The following is a 23,148-nucleotide window of genomic DNA, read 5'->3' on the forward strand; positions in this document are numbered from 1 at the left end:
TATATGGAGGTTTTAGTCCCTTTGGAGAGGTTATCGTCCGATGTATATCAGAGGCGGCTATTCAGTTGCTGTTTTGTTATTATTTCGATAGCTGTGGCATGCAGGATGTTTCGTCTACTTTATTACTGTTTCTGAGCGGGTGACAGGTGCATCAGACGCAATGCAATACTTGAAACTTCCTTGTTGAAAAATAGAAGCAGTGCTGTCCATGATATTAACGCTGTGGTATATGTGTCAACACAAACATGGCATACATATATTGGAACTAGTGCGGCTATGGATATCGCCCATGTGATTCGAGTTTTAACAAACGTAGCCGCGTATGGCGCGGGGGTACCGGAAGAAATCCGTCCTTAATTAAAGCCTTAATTAAAGCTTACCGTCACACCGACGAATATTTTTTCCTCGATTCTGAAGTTTCATAAGGCTGCTTTTTAAAATATTGTAACAAACTAAAAAGAAAGCACTGTTTGCAAAAATTTTATCATTTCTTTAATTTTTGTAGTAATAACTCTTAAATTCATAATAAAACTAGTAGATGATATAATATAGACGCAATGGGAAGGTTATCAATTCTTCACCGGTAGTGTGTATTTTACAAAACAATGAGTATAAGTATTTTCTTACACCATTAGAATATGTAATACCACCAGAAAACGGCGGTATAATATACATACATATATACGTACATAGGCAGTTCGAATGAAAATAGAAAAACGTTTGAGAGGCGTTCCCTACATACTAAACAAGATAATAATTAATATTGACACTTAAAAATAGCAGAAAATATTCTAAGGCTCGATAAAGTTTTTGAACTAATGCATGATCCATTTTTTAATATCACTCGTACTTTATTCATACAAATTGTTATGTATTCTATGGCTTCTTTCAATATATATAGTTTCATAGTTTTATACGTACGACAATAAATATGTCAACCCTATAATTCATTATTATAAAAGTATATCAGTTTTGCCGGCGAATCTGTGTTTAATATTTTTTTTACTATTAAATGATTCAATATTAGATACGTTAATATTACCCGAATATTTACACATTACATTTTCAAATATTATATCGCTTCCGTTCTTGTTCCAGTAAGGTTTTGTCACGTTATCGGAAGAAGGAAACATTACAAATAAAAGAGACCAAAAAATTTCTTGGAAATCGTTTCATAAGTAAACAGATTAGGGATATATGTGTTTCCAGGACGAGATTTATTAATTCATTCGTACTATAGTTAACGATAATATCGTTAAGATATTAAAAATTTATTTCTGATTTAGTGTGCGAGATTTACTTTAATTCTATTTCTCCATTTTCATTCATTCACAATCAATCTTTACAACTTTGCCTTCACAAAGGCTTGAAAGAACTATATTCATCAAATTATTTCTTGACGTCCATATCCATCACATGAGATTTTGATAAAGTTTTTCTTAAGATATGTCACTGAAAAGCATCCGTAAAAAAGATTTAAAAAATTTTTCACCTGCTCTACATAAACTTCAGCTTGTTATAACTTGCAGATCTATTGGGCTAATCCTTCTTTCCAATTTTTTTTATGTGTTTGTTAGATAAATAAGCCTGCTGGAAGAATCTGGCAAATAAAATGAAATAGCTGAGGTACATCAGCATAGCAAGTTTGATGTTCAAAGGCGTAACGTGACATTCAACTTGGGCACTGTGTACATAGTAGTAAGCTGATGCAGTTAAAATGCAACCCACAACCATTTGTGATAGCTGTAGCGTAGTAACAAACATGGCGACCCATTTTGGTATATTGAACCGCATTGCTTTCAGAGCATAATAGGAGTACATCCAGGCATGAACGAAAGAGTTTACCAAGCCAAACCACTTGCCATTTCCTGTGGCCTCTGCATAAGAGAACCAGGTATAGAGAAGGACTGTTACGTGATGGTACCAATGTAGAAAAATCAACGGTCGCTTTCGTAACACAATGAAGGCTGTGTCGCCAAATTCTACTAGCTTCGATAGGGCAAAGGTCCACGACCAAAAACCGAAAACTGGATCTTGAGTAAGATGGCTGGAAAGAATATAATTACATTTCTATTATGATATAATATTTTGGAAATATTGTTATATGTTATGAACATGATATATAAATTGAAGTTACATAGTGTGTTTCTTAATATCTGTCTGATGTTGTGTATTTTTCATATTACAAACAATTTACTTTTATGTTGAAAGTGGCTGAATTTATTTCAAGTATAGTACAATAATAACAAATGCAGTTATTTTTGTTATAATATCAAAAATAAAAATTTCCATTTATCCATATTTTATACATTTCTTTGAAGTTTCTCAATTTTCTAGAGCATCGAACAACATTTTGCAATAAAAGTTAACAAAAAGACGCGAATTTCCAGTATTAAAGAAAATTTACAGATAAAATTAAATTATAGATTAAAACTGTTTAGCTGAATTCCTTGCTTGTAGACAATTGCTACGTTTAAACTATCTTTCTAAACGTAATAATTTCCGGGATATTCCGTAAAATATGTTTTCAGTCTCAATTTTGCAGGATATTTTTGCTCCTTCGACATGGATTTTCCCGTGTAAAGATAATATGTGTCAAATATATTACGAATCCCCTGTTAGATACGTATGCTATCGCAAGGCGGATTGAGCATGTACAGATACTTTTAGCATAAAATCAAATTCTGTATGCATTTACATTTAAAAAGTTTCGGGCTAATATTATTAAAAAGAACAGTTTTTAAGATAAATGAAGTTTTATTATCTATTATTCAACACACATCCCTTCCTTGTCATATTTTTCTGAATTGCTTCTACAGTATTGAGTTGATGTAATGACCCACCTGAGAGGCTCGAATTGCTTGACTGACTATTCCCTCTTATGTTTTTCCGGAGGAAAGCTTGGCGTGGGTGTGCCCTTTGAACGAAGAACGCGGATTCGTTGTTCACACTTTTCGTCAAGGAAGTGAGGGTAACCATCCGCGATGCCGATTGGTTATGAGTCATGCTAATGAAAAAGGATATGAGGTAGTCTCCCACCAACGTGGATCGGGGGGTGACTTCGTTCCTGGGGAAAACCAGTCCTTTTCGATAAACATGTGTTCGGTATTCCCACTCGGTGACTACACGCTTTCTCCGTGATTTCTAAGAGCCTAATAAACTCAAGGACTTTTCCGAAACCCGAAAATAAACTGAAAATACTTCTAGACAAACAGTTTGACTGGCAAACATGTGGAAACAATGAAGCCAAAGTTGACGGTCTATGGTGGGTCCTTGAGTTTATTGAGGGCCGCTGGCTGCCAGGTAGCGTCGGCTGGAGTACAGCTGTTCCATGCGACGTAACAGCGTGGGAAGCTAGTAGCGCTGTGTCGTCAGCAAATGTTGCTATTGTTATCTCTGTTGATGTTGGTAAATCGGCAGTGTAGATGGAGAACAGCAGGCGTCCGAGGACACTACCTCGGAGTGTGCTAGATTCCATTGGGAACGTTGTGGAAGTGACGTCTAAGTATTTAACCATGAGTTGCCTATTGGTTAGGTAGGACTTTAAGATGGAGTAGTTGGTGTGTGATAGGACTTTTTTAAGTTTGTATAGTAGTACTTTGTGTCATACTTTGTCGAATGCCTGTTGAATGTTTAGGAATATCGCTGAGCAATATTTTTTCTTTTCAAGGGATTGGTTGATAATGTGTGTTATGCGATGGATTTGCTCTACTGTTGAATGCTGTTTCCGAAAACCGAATTGATGATCTGGGAGTATTTTCAAATCCCCCAAGAGTGGAAGGAGTCTATTCGTTAGCATTTTCTCGAATAGTTTTGACAGGATAGGTAAAAGACTAATTGGGCGATAGGAGCAGAGTTTCATATATTGGTTTTCCGAGTTTAGGGATGAGAGTAATCAGTGAAATTTTCCAGGCCTTAGGAAAATATTCAAGGCGAAGAATTGCGTTAAAAATCGATGTGACGAGTGCAATCCCTTTTATGAGAAGTTCATTGATTGCTCTATTGCCTATTAGGTCATGCCCCGCTGCTTTCTTGGGGTTTAGGCGACTGGTTGATTCTATAATCTCTGCAGAAGTGAAGGGTTCAATAGGAGGAGACATTTAGAAGGGAGAGTGCAGGTGTTCAGTAATGTCTGCGGCAGCTTTGGAGGAATGGGGTTTAAATACTTTAGACAAGTATTTAGCAAACAGGTTGGCTTTACCTATAGGGCTACACGCCCATCCACCTTGCGGATAGCGGATTGATGGGATTATTTGCGGGAAGCGCGTGAGTTTCCTGGAAGCCCTCCATAGTGAGTAGTTGGAGTCAGCTGTGGGGGACAAATTGGCGAGATATTTATGAAAACAGTCGTTTTTATAATTTTTGATGATTGTGATTGGCTTTCTAGTTGCGTTGTTTAGTTTGCGTTTGTCATCTGGTGTTCTATGGGACTACCATACTCCTCTTAGTCTACGTTTTTCTGCTATTTTTTTAAATATGTAATGGGGATATTCACGTTTGCTGATAGAAGTCTTAGTAGGTGTGGAGGAGCGGATAGCGTTTATTATGCTCGTGTTTAAGTATTTCGTGACTGCTTCGATATCTTCATTAGTTTTTAGTGAAATAAGGGTTAAAGTTGAGTCATTAAAGACTTCTCTAAAGAGCTGCCAGTTGGTGAGTTGGTTATGAATAAAGCCATTATGTGTATTCTCGATACTTGTTGAACTGACTGTTGCTATCACGGGCGAATGGTCAGAAGAGAGATCAGCCGAGGAGTTGATTTGGACATATTTTGGCGAGATATTTTTAGTTATGAAGAAGTCAAGTAAGTCAGGTATTTTGTTAGTGTCAGTGGGTCAGTGTGTGGGTTCATATGTGGTGAAGTAGTTGAGATTGTTGGTGATTATGCTGTTTAAGAGATTTTTGCCTGTTACTGTGACCTCTGCCCCATTGGGTAAGTTTGGCATTATAGTCTCCTCCAGCTATGAATCTATTGCCCAGAGTGTCAAGAAAGTTATCAAAATCTTCTTTGGCGATGGAGTGTCTGGGAGGGCAGTATACTGCTGAAGTGGTGATTGTACCATGGTAGTCTTCTATTGCTACGTTTGTTGCTTGGAGGTAGTCTTTCTGGAATGATGGAAGTTCGTAGTGCTTAATGCTGGATTTGATAATGATTCCGGTGCCGCCGTGGACCTTTCCGCTAGGATGTTGGGTATGGTAGAAGTTATAACCATTTATTTTCAGATAGTTTTTGTCGGTGAAGTGGGTTTCAGATACGAGCATTACGTCGACTTGCTGTTGCTTTAGGAAGAGTTCTAGTTCGAATTTGTATTAAGCTAGCCCCTTGGCATTCCAAAGAGCTATGCGTCTTGATTTTATTTTGCGTCGGGGCGTATTAATTTATCCATGGTGAGTGTTAATAGTGATTGCAAATTATTTATTTGTTCAGATTGTTTTTCTATTAACTTTTCGAGTCTAATGTCACGTTGATTCGGGATTATTTCACATTCCGCACGTAAGGTGAGAGATTCGTATTTCAATTATGATCGTTATTACAAAATTTATTAGAAACTGACAAAGTAACGATACAGAATGTTATAACAGAACAGAATAGAATGTCGAGTACTGACTTGGGAGGTTTTTTTATATCAAGGGGTTGGCTCCTGTGGAGGGGTTATCGTTGGATGCCGGTCACATAGGGATCCTGTTACTGCTTAGTTACTGTTTCGATGGCTAAGGTATGTGAGATATGATTATCCTATTGCTGAATTCCCGGGGCCACTGTGACACTAGAGACGTTGTCTGTGTTTTATGAATTGGAGACATTATTTTGAGAATGGTCCCTGTGGTTATTTGGATTATTTTGATTTCCTTGTACTGCTTGGGAGTAGTATAGGAGATTGAAGTAGTAGTGAATTTCGGAAGACTGGGTATTTGATTGGTTGTCTCTTTGGCTCTAAGCTTGGGATATTTATTTATACATAAGGTTTTGTAGGCTGAGCGGCCTTTGTAGTTAGCAGAATGGTCACCTTGACAGTGGATGCACTTCGTTGGGGTTTCCGGTGATTTAGTGCACTGGTCAGTGGGGTGTGTACCTGCACATTTAACGCAGCGGATTTATATGCAATCGCTTCCTCTGCAATGTTTGCATTTTTCAAAGCTTTTGTTCATGCAATAGTTCTAGTGTTTTGTTCTCGTGTTTTCGTTCTAGTTATCCTAGTTGAACAAGTTTTGAAGTGTCCGTGCCTGCCTGTTCAAATGGATCGAATAGAGCATTCTCTCTTCCTCCGAAGATGGTTGTATTTCATCTTCACTCAATATGTTGCGTCGTGCAACACTCTACCTGGACCCGGCCATACACCGCTGGCCAGACAGGCCCCAGATGTCCGCTCATTCTTACGGCGTACCCTCAATAACCTTAAGCACCCGTCATAAATCCCACTAATTTGCTTGCTAAGGTCCTTCAGACCCAACAAACATCTGTTTTCTGAATCATTTCTAAAGATTATTGTCTACCACGGCTTGACAAGGGAAAGTTGGGTTTTCCCACGTACGATGCTTCCTAATAACAACTTTCTATCGAGAGCAGCTAAGACCCTTCCTAGTCCACCAACCTTCGTTTAACCAATTAACAACAAATCCGATGGTCCCGTGCGCTAGACACACGCATCCTTAGCTTTCCTCCGCTACAGCATCGTCACCGAACATCACTGATTCTTCAACCTTCAAACATACAACATCCTTCGACCGGGTCTACACCCGAAGATCAGTCAGTCACTTATCTTATACATACGCACCAGCGTAACTGTCTTCTTCACAAAGTTGTTGGAATAAACTGTCATTCACACCTTGTTACATCAGTGTCATATTCAATTAACCACCTCTATTATCCTAATCGAAATAGGGGATCGATCATTTCGTGGCGTCGATTATCTAATCGTGACGGGAATTTACGACTCCCGTTGGCGTGCTTCCTCGCGATCGCGTCTCTCCGCGATCGAAACACAATGTCATAGATCTGTTTTGCCGCTTTTTAATTTCTTGTTTCTGAATATTTGCTTGAAACTTTTTCACTTCAGGGAATGACTCATCTTCTTCTTTTAGCTGATGCATCTTCGTGTTTTCACTCTGTGAAAAAGTTCTCTTTCTATTACTATTTCTTGTTGTCATTGAACACTTTTCTGGCTGTATTGCATCTTCTCTTATAGAAAGATGATCCTGTAAATGTGTCTGTGAAGTACCCGCGATCTTCCTTGAAATTGTTTCGCTTAAAACACTTTTCTCATTTACTATGTTTTGTAGGGCTTTGTGTTATTTCTTCTTCTGAGCTACTTCTAGCACTTTTCCTTTTTTTTAGATCGGTTTTCACGTTTCCTCTAAAAATGTAGGATATATTTAATTACGTTATAATAGAATTTATATGCACAATGTACATACATTAAGCGATTAGATTTCAACATATTAATTAACCGATATCAAGCATTATTAGGTACTATATATAAAGGTTAGTATTGATCAGTAACATGAGATTCGGGGTAAGATTAAAGATATTAAATTTCATCATAATATGATACAAACATTTACATTACTGTCATCGTCACGAATTAATGGCCTTCGTAATTTTGCAACAAGTGACATTGACTGTTGTTTTTTAATATTAATTGCAGCTTTCCTTCAACCCTCTCTTTTTGCTCGGCTCTTCAAAACTTTCGGCGTAGTTGAAGTTGAAGGGCCAGGTTGTGGTGTTTGAGCAAAGTATCTCCAAAATGGTCGTTAACAGATTTTTTAACACCCAAGCAACGTATATTCAATATATCTTTGGTAATTAGTGCTTTAATCCGATTCTTTGATGTAGTACCGATATTCCGACAACCGATAAATCTACAAATAAATTCTTTATAAGTGTAGTATCGTGGAAAGAAGGGCCTGTGGTGGCACTCGATAGTTAAATAGCACCACTCGACACTAACTAGTGTCGGACGACGAAGTGGTTAGCGCCTTAGGTTACGAACGTAGGAGTCCGATTTTTCTTCCACGGTACAAAAAATGAGGAAAAGAGCGACCGTACCCAACAGCGACCTCTACAGCGCTGAGCACAGCTCAACGATACTACATAAGTATTTAATATATACATTAAACTATACTTTTTAATAATACATACCATAATTTAATATTGTGATTGAAATTATGACATATGTAACAATTAATACAAACACTTAACTTAGAAGCATATGTAAATTATTTTTCAAAAAAAATATTTATATGAAACAATAATAAAATAATGAAGTAACGTTGAGAATAAAATCTAGTTTAATTACAAATATATACACTGTTAACAATACCGTTCTTATCAATTTTATTAAATTTACAGCGAAGCTTACAATTACACTAATGTCAATGAATATTAACGTATATGTTTATTATTACACCAAATAAAAGTGAAAGTACTCTAATGAAAAATACAATATACTTTAATGGAAATAAAACAAGTAAATAGCGAAGCATTTATTAATATTATTATACAGTACTATATTATATTATTATAATATTTATTAATATTTACTTACCTTTTACGTTTGCATAAAAACTACAGAATTGTAAATATCAACTTTTATAACAGAGATAAAACAAGTCACAGAAATTCGTGTCTTTCAATGGCAAAATGCGTTAAAGGAAGGGAAACGATAATCTCCGTTTCGCGTCACAAGCGGGACTGTGCCAGTTTTGCTCCTTGAAAGTACATGTAGCGGTACATGAGCTAGAGGACAATTCAAATTATGTTGTTTTTTTGCCTCGGAGTATCAATATCGTTAGGACATACATAATGTAGCAATAAATAAACTCCGGACAAAACTATGTTGCCGCTACGTGCAACTGTCGAACGAAGACGAATTTGAATTTTCCGATTCTCCTCCGACCAGTTTATACTGTACCAGTTTAAACGGACGCAATCGTAAAGAGTTATCGATCATGTAGTGGATCGTGTGAGGATCAATAATTTAGAGAATACGAGAAATTGCTGCTGCAACGCCTCAAATATATTTAGAATAAATAAAATAAATACGAATAAATATAAATACCGTCGAGAGACGTTCGTACAAATGTATTCGCGAAGCTAGGGTATGGTCGCTTGCGAAAAACTCGATAACTATGACTCGGATGACTCGGATAATAACTCGTAGATATTGATCGATAATTCGTAGGTACTCGGTATATACAAACTCGCGATCACGTCCGTTTATTTATACTGGGGGAGGGGGGAGGTCGGAAAATTTGAATTCATCTTAGATCGACGATTGCCCATAACGGTGACTTTGTTTTGTCCGAAGTTTACCTATCGATATGTTTCGTGCGTCAAGGCGATGTCCGTGTTCCAGGGCACAACAACATGAGTCGCTCTCGATCCGCCACGTCCTATGACTCTACCGACTATCTACCGAGTATTGATCAGTTACTAACGAGTTATGAGCGAGCGGTTATACACTGTCTTAGCGAATCCGTTAATACGAGCGTCTTTGCGAACATTATCTGTTCTTATTTATTTAATCATTTTAAAATATTCTTGACGGTTTCTACAACGGGCAATCTCGTCTAATAAATCTCTCGATTAACCATCCTCTACATATAAGTCCCTTAATACATAACGACTTTTCAGTTCAATTGGGATCATTGCGTTTAACGCCATCTATTCGCCCGGGCGCGCCATTTTTCTCTGGAATATAAATTGTACCGCATGCTTGAAATAGCCAGCCATGTTGATATGGAAGAGGAGGCGAAAGTGGAGCATATTGTAGAAGGAATAGTAGATGAAGAAAACAATAAGTCTACTACATCCATTAAAGAATTGAGGAAGAGATTAATCATGTACGAGGAACAGAATTATCGCAGAGCAAAATTGATTGTGAAGCTAGCCAAAATTGAAAGGAGCAGGAAGCCCAGTCAATCTGGAGATATGAAGAAGACGAGATGTTACAATTGCGGCGACGAAGAATATGAGTGTGCAGAGTGCCCGAATAGGTCGAGAGGACCCAAGTGCTTTAAGTGTAGAGAGTACGGACACATCGTATCGAAATGCGACAACCTGAGCGAGTCCCATAAAGTTGTTTCTAGCTCGTGGCAATCGTTGCAGACGAAGCGTGGTAAAGATTTTAAGATCGGAAATTTCGAATTGAGCGCGCTAATAGATACCGGTAGCGAACTAACTTTAATGAGAGCGAATCAGTATGTGAAAATTGGTATCGGGTCCGGAAGAAATTGTACACTCGAAGAATTTTCGACGAATATTGTGATAGATGATGAGTCGTACGTTGTAACGATACATGAAGTTTCACATACCTTGATGCAACACTCGTTCATAATTGGCACATACTTCCTGAATACCGTCGAATTAAACATAAAGGACGGAAATGCTTCTATTCGTAAAGTAGAGAAAAAAGATTGTAATAGACACCCGGAGGTGTTTAAAGTAGATATAGAAATGCGGCAAGACAAAGTGATTGATCAGTCTTAATCCGACTTTGCAAATCCGATCGTAGTTGAAAAAAGGAACGGATCTCTTCATGTTCCTATCGAGGAGAATAGTAGAGAATGTACGGCAGTTGTAGTTACCATGAGTCCTTATCTCGAGGACACCGTCGTCATGAAACAAAAATTTGTTAGATGAACCGGTTTTTTTGCGTGAAGAGGGAAAAATGCTATTACGCGTACCCAGAGAGATCCGCGTCTCTGGGTTATGTAGGACTCGGCAGGTGACATCGCCATACGCCCTAAAAACCCCTCGATCCTTTATTTGATTAGACACGGACAACCCCGGCATAGCCGATCAGCATTCATCAGGGTTGTCATTAACCGCGTCTCCGAATATTTAACGTTGCATGCTGGTACCGCTCCTCCTGTTCGCTGACCCCATAGCCATTTCCATTTCTCTTCTGTAATTTATTATCGATTTGCAGAACGCTTTGAGCTTTGTCCAGTATTCGTCCTTGGTAACCACGGTGTCCACCAAGTTGTCCACACTTATCCTGAGACCCAGGAAATTCTCGAGTTCGATCGTTATGTTCATTAGGTCCATTTAGGACACACGAACGGGACGTGTTCTGCATCGTCGTTCGGGTCACCACAATCCCTACACTTAGTGTCGACCCCCTTACCGATCCTCTTTCTGTAGCTGTTGAAGATACCATGCCCCATTAACATTTGCATCGTAAAGTAATCGATGTCTCTCCTTTTCTTGGCGAATATAGACGCATTACCTATCAACTTCCTAGTAAAGTTGTCCTCTTTGTAATTGCCCTATTCCGCTTGTCACTCCATTAGGGCTTTCTTCCTTATGTCATCCAGTTCTTCTTTTAACATGATGTATCTATCGATCACTTCACCTTCAACAGCTAAGCTCTTATAAATCTTCATTCTCTCGTATGATTCTTTCAACATCCTAGCTTTAATGTTGATCGGTATGTTGCCGGTCAATACACAAAGCACCGCATGAGATACAGTGCGGTAGGCTGTAAATGTAATGCACAGGGCAGTACGTTGGGTCCTTTTTATAATCTTCCTGTTCTTCTCATAGTTCATTGCATCAGCCCACACAGGCGCACCATATGTCACGATGGGTTCCCAAACATTGTAATAGAGCCTGCGCGCCAAGCCAGGCGGACCATTGATATTCGGCAGAATTCTTAGGAAACTAAAGTCCTTCAAACAGACAAACAGTCTTTGTCCCAACTACGGGAAGATAGGGGAAACCTATTGTTACGCCATACGGCTTACCATAGGTCATATTCTTAACTGTCGATCGCGCCACTATAATGTTGCAGACGGATCGTCGCGTCTGCCCGGCAAACAAACATTGTAGTGGCAAGCGCGTGGTTCATTAAGCAGGGCGACTTCCAGAAACGTCGACTCGTGGCCGTTATTTTACCTCGCGTAAAAGAATGTGGCGTGATCCGAACGTAGTGGGGGTAGCCTTCCAGAAAAAACGAAAAAAAATCGAAAGGCGTTCCGAACTTTTCGAGAAGCCGAACCGTCAGCACATCTCTTATATCGCGCATTACTTATCAAGCAAAACGCAGTTACATTTCTTTTTGTTGTTCTCTTTATGTCTTCCTAGTTGATAATTTGTTAAAATAAACGTTAATTTATTTGTGTTAATTCTGTGGAATTCATTGAACTACCCTTATTATCCTAATCGAAATAAGGGAATCGATCAGTTCGTGGCGTCGATTATTTAATCGTAACGGGAACTTACAACTCTCGTTGACGTGCTATCTCGCGATCGCGTCTCTCCGCGAACGATCGAAACACAACGTTCAAACGACAATTGATAGTCCTGAAGAAATAAACGTCGCTCAGAGAGTCGAAAATTTGTCTCTTCAAATTTTAAGCGGATACGAGTTATCCCCACTACTTCGCGGAACTGATCACTGCAAGTAGTTTCCGGTGTTTTCTTTGTCTGCTCCAGCGATAACGCAATTACTCATAAATTGCCAAAATAAGAAAAACGAAGTTTTCATATTTTTTATTTCATTGTTATAAAACGATTTAATTGGATTTTTGAGAATCTCACGATCAAAATGATATTGGACGATAGCTAAACTCTGGAAATGCGCAACGTTCGGTCAACTGCACAGAAGACCATGCCTAAGTCCGACACAATTCTTTGAAGTTACAATGAATGTTGATACTAAATCCGTCGTTTAGAGATACCTTGGCTTCTTATGACACTAAGTTAAACAACTTCCGTTATTTGATGACTAGTCCAAATGGATCCAGACACTGGTTAAATTATATTTCTTTTGACTTTATTTGTCTAGATATAAAATCTGTAAGGTATCTCGTTGTATCTCAATTGCTTCTCTTCTTTCTTATTCCTACATTCACCGTATTCACAAAACAACGATCCAAAGACAAGTAACAGCGGTCAGTTTGTGAAAAGTGCTCGTTAACAAATCTTAAATTACAACGAAACGAAATTGTTCAACACCTTAAAATTGAAAATTACCGAACTAAGTAGGAAAAAGGCCACAATGTTTGTAGAACCTCGATAAGTGTTCGCCGAGACAGTTTCGACATCTGGACTACGTCGGACAGTTTACGACGGATATCCGTCACATAAAAGGGGTAGAAAATAACGTAGCCGATACTCTATCTCGCATCGAAGCGATCGGAAAACCAATAGATCACCATACGCTAGCTGCAGCGCAAGAAAAGGATAGCGAGCTACGCAAAATTATCAACGCTGGCTCGAGCGCGTTGCAGCTGAGAAAAGTACGATTTCCCGATCACAACGTCGAGTTATACTGCGATATTAAAACCGAGACCGTGCGACCGTACGTACCGGAACCGTTACGCCGCACCGTATTCCAAGCGCTACATGGACTTTCCCACCCGGGGATGCGAGCTACGCGAAAATTGGTAGCGACGCGCTTCGTCTGGCCGTCGGTAAATAAAGATTGCCGAACGTGGACACGACAATGCATACCGTGTCAGCGCAACAAAGTCACCAGACACGTATCCTCGCCCGTCGGAACGTTCGGAACGCTAGCGGGCCGGTTCGAGCATATACACGTAGATATCATCACAATGCAATATTCGCAAGGATACCGTTATTGCCTTACGTGTATCGATCGTTTTTCGCGTTGGCCTGAAGCCATACCTATCGCCGATATGGAAGCGTCAACCGTGGCTTCGGCCCTCCTTTCTAACTGGATATCTCGTTTCGGCGTACCCTTGAAAATTAGGACTGATCAAGGACGTCAATTCGAATCGCGTTTATTCGAGGAATTATGCCGGTTGCTCGGCGTCAAACATTTGCGTACAACGGCCTACCATCCAGCGTCTAACGGGATGGTAGAACGCCTACACAGACAATTAAAGGCGGCGATCAAATGCCACGACACGAGCAACTGGGTCGGAATTCTCCCGATCGTCTTATTACGTATAAGAACCGCGATAAAGGAGGACCTAAACGCAACGGCGGCCGAAATGATTTACGGCACTGGCATACGTCTGCCGGCGGAATTCTTTTTGCCAACTAGTCAACGGGCCAACTTGGAATACGCGCGAAAATTTTTGCAAAAATTTCCTAAAGGAATTATAATCTATGAGATAAATGAAATAAAAATACAAAAACCAACTGATATTAAAAGAAGAATGATTATTTTACAAGATAATATGAAACTGTGTAAGGGATTACATATGTAACATATTGTCCCGATGTACACATATCTGCGAAGCGACTTACTACCCTGTATATTCCAGAAACTTCTTAGTTTGCCCCAGCCTTAGCAATTTGAAACTATTTTATTAAAATTAAGAATTTTCCACATTAGATCGAACGCACTTCTAATAGGTACCAAACAGTATATATATAGCAAGATTTCACATATCTCTAAATTATTCACAGAAAATTAATACGGCACATAAATTAGACTTCGGATTGTAAAAATTAAGAATAAATAACCGATACAGTCTCACAAAAATAGAAGGATAAAGATAGAGATAAGGGATCAAAAACAACAGTTATTTTTCAAATTTGTATGAAAAGCCCTTAAGAAAATAAGTTCCTCCTTAAATTGAAAACAGTTATATGTATAGAAATCAAACTTGCGATAAAAGTAAAAAAGATAGAAAATAAGAAAATTGTATTTGTTTTTATGACTCACTTTTACATGTAGTATAATTTCCACCGCTATTTTAGCATAGAACGCTATTTTCAAACACGAATTGTTCCAACTCGATAGTCCCTTGCTTTACTGTAAACGGAAAATTCTTTCGTGTTCTCAACCAAATTTATCAAATTCCAGCAATGACACATGCTATGTGATTGTCAGTAGAACATGGAGAAATGTTTCCAGTAAAGTTTCGAGCGACTTATCGGCGATTTTCAGGAGACACGACGCGACGATATCGCGTGTACAGTGCTTCTATCGGTGTTGATGCGCTTTAATACATAGTGCAAGAGAACACTAATAAGATTTCCCAGTGGGCCTGTAAATCCTTATAGATCACTCAAAAATATATCATATTGTTTGTTTCAACTACTAGCAATTTAAAACGTCGTCTACATATATTTAGAAAGTTAGCAAAGACATATATTTGTTCCTGAGTATGATTTCTATCAGTTGAGCGTTGTAGCAAAATGTCCGATACAATTTAATGTTGAATTTGTCTTTTTTTTAGGCTAGCTTGATTGGATTACAGGTAGATTTAAACGATCCGTGTGTTGCATCTCCAAGGCATCTTCGACTCATCGATACGCAGTGATACCCGGCAAACTTCTAGTGGACAAGCGACGTTGCTTGCAGGCAGTTTATATACATGTTTTGGCATGTGTTGTCGGCAGGCAATGTCTACAGACGCCTGTAGTCTGCCCGTACGCGCCTTAAGTTTCACTGACAGACATTGTCCGCCGATTACTACGATATCTGTCTGTGGACAATAGGCCGTCAGTGTGGAGTTATCTTTACCCGAATAATTTAAGAAATATAAAATAAACTTCAACGAAAAGTTGCTAGCTTCGATATCTTACTAATACAATGTTATCGAAATTGAATAAACCTCGTTACTGTATTTAAAAGGAAATTGCATTTATATTTCAAGTTTATAGAGACAACAACAACAACCAAACAAAGAATCGCAACGAAGAAATAAACGGATACAACAAACAGAACACTGGATCGAAGATAGAACAATAAACAAGATAGAACCAAGAAAACAAGAGTAACGAAGAACCGGGGCGCAGAAAAAAGCACGAAGCGTGCGAGCTGGAGAGGAAACCTGTGACCGTCGGTGCAAGCGGTAAGCATACAAAATGGTTGCCGAGCAGGAATAATCGGCTGGAGAGCCAACCTGCTGGGACCGAGCTATATGGTGGCAGGTATCGCGTGGCGCCAGCTAAGCGAGCTGCCGCCCGAAAGGGTAGGTTTAACTTGTCCAATGATCCGCAAGGAGAGGGCAAGTCGCGCGCCGACCATCTATGCGCGCCATTCCCAAGTCGAACGCGAACATCTAAATGCGAAGCCAGTATGCGTTTTTACTGCAGGTATGGCGCGGTCGACCAAAAGGTCGGGCCCTCAAACGCACACATTACTTGTACAATTCGAGTGCTGCAGATACGGAAAAGTAATTTATAATTTATCGTAATTTATCGTAATGCGAATTTTGGCGCGTCGTCATAAATAGATTTTTTGTTTAAAACGAAATTGTTAAATATCCTTTTGTATCAATTCACATAACGTTAATAAATCAATATTGAACATATTACTCACAAATTGTACATATTTTTTGCGCAGATACGCATATTTTTCGTGCATATATCAATATTTGTATATTTTATGTGTATAAATCTCATATGCTTTTCGCAAATTTTACATTCATAAACATCCGCAATCTACACGTTACGTTTTTCGTTGTATTTACGGTACGGACATTAGGTATTTTAGTACATTTTCACAAAGTGTGTGTTTCGGATCGTTAATCTCATACGGATGTAAACTTCATTTTCTTAATAATCTTGGTCAATCATGTATCACATTTTCTATAAAATCTATAAGATCAGCAAGTGCTCTAATACTTGTGAACAGTCATATATCTTAATTCGTGCCTTTTGTATCAATACAGAAGCTTAATGCGAGAAAGAATTTTCGATATAAATGTTCTCAATGTTATAAATCGAGTTCCGCGCAGCCGAGTTAAACGGACGTGTAAAACAGTGATTCAGAAAAAGTGCGGCAAGTGGGGAAAAGAAAGTTACGAACGGCAACGCCCATAGCTAAATGGTGGAAACCCGTGTCCTCTACTAACAAGACTATAAGCATAACTAAAATGAAAAAGCACATCCCACCGATAAAAATAATTAACAAAGACGAACGATATTACATAAATAAAACAACAAACATATTGTTACGACCGTTCGCGGAGAGACGTGACCGCGAGATAGCACGTCAACGAGAGTTGTAAGTTCCCGCTACGATTATGTTAATCGACGCCGCGAAATAGTCGTTCCCCTGTTTCGTTTAGGATAACAGAGGTGGTTTAATGAATGTAACACTGTATTAACAGTGTTAACATAGAACAATATATTTTACAATAATATGATGAAGATGTTACAGAATTTTGGCTCGACTTTGATCTCTAGATAAATTCGTTTGCTCGTCAGATTTGTCGAAGTGTCACGCTTGACTCGTCAGAAGGAACTGCACGCCCTTCGATTATTTTCGTCTTTTCTGGAAGGCGACCCCCTTAATGAACCATGCGCTTGCCACTACAATGTTTGTTTGCCGGGCAGCCGCGACGATCCGTCTGCGACGTTGTAGGACCGCGAGCGACGGTTATAAAATACAGCCTGTGGTAAGCCTCGTGGCGTAACAATTTAATATATGAATTTCATAAATTGATGAAATTATTTTATTCATTTTTTGCTCGTAAGTTTTTATTTTTAATATAACAAATTTTTGTTATAATAAATAATATAGTAATTAAGAAAATCATAAATATTAAAAGAATATAATAGTTGGGATTTAAATATAATTTTTTAATATTATAAATTTTATTATTTTTGTAATAATTAAAATTTAATATTTTAATATTTATATCACAATGGTTTATTAAGAATAAAAAAGTTAATAATAAAATTAGATTTGTTAAAAATAAATTTAAATAATTAGTTTTTTTTGATAATTTATTAATTAAACTAATAAAATAAGAGAATAAAATTAAAATTCCTCTAATAAAAATAATTAATAAAATATATAAGTTGAATGAAATTATTTGTTTATATATTAAGATATTTATTGTTATAAAAATAATATATAAAATTAAATATAATATTTGTTTGAAAGGTGATGTAAAAGTATTTAAATAAAAATAATTTAAAATTAAAATTAAATTAATTCTTAGATTTACAAATATAAAGAAGAATACAATTATAAGAGTTTTCATTAATAGTAATAAATTTAATATATTAAAATTATTTTATTAGTTATATTAATATTTTTAAATTTTTAATTTACAAAATTAATGTTTTTATCAAAACTATATAACTAAAAATATTATTTTAACAAAAAATAGTTTAAATTAAAATAATAATTTTGGGAATTATAGATACTTTTATAAAATTTTTTTGAAATTTAATATTAAATTAAGTAATTTAATCTTTTTTAAGTTGATTAATATTAAATTTATTTTAGAATTTGTTATTGTGAATTTAATATTATTAATTTTAATTATTTTATTAAACAATAATATTTATTTTTTATGTACTCAATGTACTGTACGTATTAATTTCAATTCAGAGTATCCTGCTATTATTATTAATTGGATATAGTGCACTGCTATATAATATTGATAGTTCAAGAAAAGTATTAAAGCAGTGAAAATTATAGAGTTTTTAAGAAACAGGACGACAGAAGCAGGACAGAATCGCAACAGACGGACATTGCAAAAGTGTCTTTTGCTCCGCCTCCAAGGGTCTGCACCCCCCCAAATGTTTTCAAAATTTCCTAAGGAATTATACCTGGCTTTATACCCTAGCAAATTTTATGACCGTGTCACGACCGGCATACTTCAAATCCGACGGACTGACGATAGAGATAAAGATGTGGCGGCACTCGGCGACAATGTATATCGCTGAAGTGCCTAATGAACCATCAACATCGCAACTGTCCTTCCACCGAAGGTTCTAGAAGAAAGAGCACGTGGCAACGATCGCGGACGCCTAGCAAATGCGTGGACGGTGGGGATGTTGAGGGATGACAAAAGAAAGTAATCGGATCCGATCAAAAGTAAAATCATAAGAGTCGGTCTTAGAAAGTCACGCCTAGAGTTCGGAAGTAGATTGTAAAGTGTATTGATGTTAGAAAAAAAATAAAGTTTTCTTTTTTTATTTTTTACCTCAAATTCCTTTTTTATTTTGTTATTTTACGTGACAACAGCATGAAAACATACTTCTTAGTTTCCTACTTTCTTTCATACTTCCCCATTCCTATTTTCGTAGTTAATAAGTTCAAACTAATTCGTATTCAATGTATCTCAAATATTATTTATAAAAAATGAGAAAATTAAATATATAAAATATAATGATGTAAATAATATATTTAAATTAGTATATGGGTATTCAATTATTTGTTTTCCTAATCAAGTAAGTATAATAAAAATATTAATAAATGATCAATAAAAAATTTTATTTATAAAATAAAATTTATTATTTTTTAAATTATTTAAATTAATTAATGGAATTAAATATAAAATAAAACTTGATATGAAAAGTATAATTGCTCCTCCTAGTTTATTTGGAATTGTTCGTAGAATTGAATATGCAAATAAAAAATATCATTCAGGTTTAATATGGATTGGTGTAATTATTGGATTTGCTATTTTAAAATTATCTGGATCACCTAAGATGTAAGGTATTTGTAAGTTAATTAATACAAATAAAATAAAATTAAATAAAATATGTAAATATATAATGAAAAAATAAAATGATGCTCCGTTTATATGAATTAATCGAATTAATCATCCTGAGTTTATATCTTTTATAATATTTGAAATTCTATTAAATGCAATATTGATATTTGGACAGTAATGTATTGATAGAAATAATCCTGAGATAATTTGAATTATTAAAAATATTCCAAGTATTGATCAAAAATTTCATAAGTAATTAATATTAATTGTTGTAGGTAAATTAATAAATGATATAGGTGTTACGACCGTTCGCGGAGAGACGCGGTCGCTAGGAGAACGCGTCAGCGAGAGGGGTAAATTCTCGCTACGATCATGTTAATCGACGCCGCGAAATAGTCGTTCCCCTGTTTCGTTTAGGATAACAGAGGTGGTTTAATGAATGTAACACTGTATTAACAGGTTAACATAGAACAATATATTTTACAATAATCTGATGAAGATGTTACAGAAATTTGATTCGACTTTGATCTCTAGATAAATTCGTTTGCTATTGGTCTGATATGTCGAAGTGTCGCGTTTGACTCGTCAGAAGGAACTGCACGCCCTTCGATTATTTTCGTCTTTTCTGGAAGGCGACCCCCACTACGTTCGGATCACGCCACATTCTTTTACGCGAGGTAAAATAACGGCCACGAGTCGACGTTTCTGGAGGTCGCCCTGCTTAATGAACCATGCGCTTGCCACTACAATGTTTGTTTGCCGGGCAGCCGCGACGATCCGTCTGCGACGTTGTAGGACCGCGAGCGACGGTTATAAAATACAGCCTGTGGTAAGCCTCGTGGCGTAACACATATCAAAACCAAGCCAACCAATAAACGAAGAACAGGAATGCTCAGCTACAAACGAAGTTGATATGGAGACAATACCAAACAATGAAGAGACCAATACCAATAACGAATTAACCCAACAGGATGAAGGCTGGAAGGTGGCAAGTTGTAACAAGAAACGAAAAATAACAGGAAATCCAGATACAGAAAAGCAGCGATGGCTGCAAGAATTACCATTAAGAAACTCCTTCAGCTCACTAACGGAAGAAATAGACGACGACCTAACAACCAAAAACCCAACACAATCAACACACACTACAAAACCATATAGTTGGGAAGGAAAACTACACAAGAAAACAAACCAAATTAGAACAAGTAAAAATACAAACAAACACCCCAGAAAATTATAGGAAAGTGATACAAGAACTAAAAGAAAAAAACGCTATGTATCACACGTGCCAGCTCAAACCGGAAAGCTACGAAATAGTTATGAGGATTACATCCAAAAACTAACATAAAAAAAACTAAGTGACGAATTAGCAAAAATTGGCCACCAAACAAGAGCAATAAACAATATGACAAGATACGATACGAAACAACCATTACCATTATTCTTAATAGAACTGGAACCTAGAACTAACAACAAGGAAACCTACGAAATCAAAAGAATTCTAAATACGATAGTAACAGTGGAACCACCACGCCACAAAAATGATATACCACAATGCATGCGGTGTCAACAATACGGTCATACTAAAAATTATTGTAACAGAAGCCCGGCATGTGTTAAATGTGCAAACAATCATTTAACAACACACTGTCCATACGTAGGGAAAATAAATGAAGTAAAATGTTACAACTGTAATGGAAACCACCCAGCCAGCTATAAAGGATGTGAAATCAGGAAACAATTACAACGTAAAGTGTTTCCACCACTTCGCAATAGATCAATCAATAACTACCAACCACAACAAAGTATAACGGATAATTAAGCAACATTGAAAGCACAAAATGAACTAAAAGTTATAAACAGAAACACAGATCCCCAAGGAAACCGAAGCTACGCGCAAGTAACCCAAAACATTAGACAAGCAATGCCCACAAACAAACAGAATCAAATCAACAGCACCGAAGATGATACAGAAATCAAAGAAATGCTCAAACAATCCATTAAAGGTACGGAGATATTAAGAAAAATGGTAAGTGAGCTAAACGCAATACTAAGGCAACAAGTACAACAAACAACAGTCATGTTACAACTACTCACAAACTTGCTAAGTAAAAAATAAAAATAGACATGCATAAAATAGCAGCCTGGAACTCTAACGAACTACAACAAAGGGCCCTAGAAACTAAAACATTCCTGTATTACAATAATATCTACATACTACCCGTATCGGAAACACACTTCATTATAAAAAGCTATATAAAAATACCGCACTACACCATATACGACACCAAGCATCACTTAGGGAAAGCACACGGAGGGATGGCAGTAGTAATAAAACACGACATTAGACATCACTGTTACGTCGCGTAACACTCTACCTAGCCCAGGCCACACACCGCGGGCAAGATGGCAACCAGATGTCTTCGGATACTCACTGCGTACCCTCAATAGTCTCAAGTATCTTCCATAAATCTCAGGAATTTCCTAGTAGAGGTCCTTCAAACCAAACAAACGTCAGCATTTCTAAAGACCATTATCTACCACGGCTTGACAAGGGAAAGTTAGTTTTTCTCACGTATGATGCAACTTTCCTCCCACTAACCATTTTCTCTCGCGGGCGGTTAAGACCCTTCGTTTAACCAATTAACAACGAAGCCTATTTCCCTCACTCTCTTAACTAAACTCGTCACCAACAAATCCGATGGTCCCGTGCGCTAGACACACCCATCCTTAGCTTTCCTCCGACACAGCATCGTCTCCCAAGACAGTACTGATTTTACATCCTTCGAACGGTCAACATCCTTTAACCGGGTATACACACCCGTAGATCAGTCACTCATTCATCTAGTACATACGCACCAGCGTAACTGCCTTCGTTATAAGTTGTTGGAATAAACGGTGAAATATAACTTACTCTACTGTGTCATATTCATTTAACCACCTCTGTTATCTTAACCGAAACAGGGGAACGACTACTTCGCGGCGTCGATTCACCGAATCGTAGCGAGAATTTACGCCTCTCGCTGACGCGTTTTCCTCGCGACCGCGTCTCTCCGCGAACGGTCGTAACAATCACCTACACAACAAAGTAAGAAAGGAATATACCCAAGCAACCAGCGTTACAGTACAAATTAGCAGCAACCACTTCCAGTTGTCAACAGTATATGTACCACCGCGATACAAAATGACAACACAAATGTGGGAAGAGTACTTTCAACACTTAGGTGACAAGTATATCGCAGCGGGAGACTACAATGCACAGCACACGCTATGGGGATCAAGAATTACCACACCTCGAGGTAGAACTCTGGAAAAATACATTAGAAATAACAACCTCAATATATTATCCACAGGAAGACCGACACATTTGCCGACAGACCTGAGCAAAATTCCTGACCTACTCGATCTTGCAGTTACAAAGAGACTAAACGCAAATAAACTAAAAAAAAAACACCCAGGCTCGAGCTTAGCTCCGATCATACACGCATAATAATTGCATACAGATACAAACTAATACTTTATAGCAATCCAGAGACACTATGCAATAAAACCACCAAATGGCAAACTTTTAAAGAAATAATCGAGAGCAAAACCAACTGCAACATCCCATTGGAAACACCCGAATGCATCGAACAGGGAGTAAAAACATTGACAGAAACTATCCAAGAAGCAACATGGGCAAACACTATACCTGACCCAACTGTTAATTCGATCAATCGCGGGGAGACGTAGTCGCGAGGAGAGACGTCAACGGGAGTCGTAAATTCC

The 23,148-nt window shown here is 37.5% G+C and overlaps 1 pseudogene; it reads right to left on the reverse strand.

Moving 5' to 3' along the window:
- Positions 1-830: 830 nt before the first annotated feature.
- Positions 831-23,148, reverse strand: part of LOC117163155 (very long chain fatty acid elongase 6 pseudogene) — a 70,281-nt pseudogene continuing 47,963 nt past the window's right edge.

The sequence above is a fragment of the Bombus vancouverensis genome, unplaced genomic scaffold (assembly GCF_051014615.1).
Source record: "Bombus vancouverensis nearcticus unplaced genomic scaffold, iyBomVanc1_principal scaffold0024, whole genome shotgun sequence".
Taxonomy (NCBI): Eukaryota; Metazoa; Arthropoda; class Insecta; order Hymenoptera; family Apidae; genus Bombus; species Bombus vancouverensis.